The following is a 1,848-nucleotide window of genomic DNA, read 5'->3' as shown; positions in this document are numbered from 1 at the left end:
GGTTCAGGGTTTGAGGGTTTAGGGGGGACGTTGGGATTGGGCCAAAGAGACTTGGGATGCACCCCTAGCCTACATCCCAAGTCTCTTATTTGTCATTTCCTCAATTCCGGTTGAACCGATTTCAACCGCAAGCGAGCCTCACTTAAACCGGAAGCGATCCTCGCGATCCTACCCCAAAACCCGTTTGAGAGCCGATTCAGAACATTATTATATGATATATATATTATTATATGATATATATATTATTATATGATATATATATATATTATATGATATATATATTATTATATGATATAGAACATTATTATATGATATATATATATTATTATATTATATAGAACATTATTATATGATATATATATTATTATATGATATAGAACATTATTATATGATATATATATTATTATATTATATAGAACATTATTATATGATATATATATTATTATATGATATAGAACATTATTATATGATATATATATATATTATTATATGATATATATATTATTATATTATATAGAACATTATTATATGATATATATATATATATTATTATATGATATATATATTATTATATTATATAGAACATTATTATATGATATATATATTATTATATTATATAGAACATTATTATATGATATAGAACATTATTATATGATATATATATTATTATATGATATAGAACATTATTATATGATATATATATTATTATATGATATATATATTATTATATGATATATATATTATTATATTATATAGAACATTATTATATGATATATATTATTATATGATATATATATATTATTATATTATATAGAACATTATATGATATATATATTATTATATGATATAGAACATTATTATATGACATATATATTATTATATTATATATATATTATTATATTATATAGAACATTATTATATGATATATATATTATTATATATATATATTATATGATACATATATTATTATGATATATATATTATATGATACATACATTATTATATGATATACATTATTATATTACATATATATTATTATATGATATATATTATTATATTATACAGAACATTATTATATGATATACATTATTATATTATACAGAATATTATTATATATATTATATGATATATATATTATTATATTATATAGAACATTATTATGATATATATATATTATTATATGATATATATATTATTATATTATATAGAACATTATTATATGATATATATATTATTATATGATATAGAACATTATTATATGATACATATATTATTATGATATATATATTATATGATACATACATTATTATATTATACAGAATATTATTATATATATTATATGATATATATATTATATGATATATATTGTTATATGATATACATTATTATATTATACAGAATATTATTATATATATTATATGATATACATTATTATATTGTACAGAACATTATTATATGATATATATATATTATTACATGATATATATATTATTATATGATATATATATATTATTATATGATATATATATTATATGATATATATATTATTATATGATATACAGTTGTGTGAAAAAGTGTTTGCCCCCTTCCTGATTTCTTATTTTTTCTTATATTTTTGTCACTTAAATGTTTCAGATCATCAAACTAATTTAAATATTAGACAAAGATAACACAAGTAAACATAAAATGCAGTTTTTAAATGAAGGTTTTTATTATTAAGGGAGAAAAAAATCCAAACCTACATGGCCCTGTGTGAAAAAGTGATTCCCCCCCCCTGTTAAAACATAAATTAACTGTGGTTTATCACATCTTTGGAAAGCTGAGTTCAATTTCTCTAGCCACACCCAG

Source organism: Anarrhichthys ocellatus, unplaced genomic scaffold (assembly GCF_004355925.1).
Source record: "Anarrhichthys ocellatus isolate YVR2014 unplaced genomic scaffold, GSC_Weel_1.0 scaffold211, whole genome shotgun sequence".
In the NCBI taxonomy this organism is placed as follows: Eukaryota; Metazoa; Chordata; class Actinopteri; order Perciformes; family Anarhichadidae; genus Anarrhichthys; species Anarrhichthys ocellatus.
Note: the sequence above shows the minus strand (reverse complement) of the source record.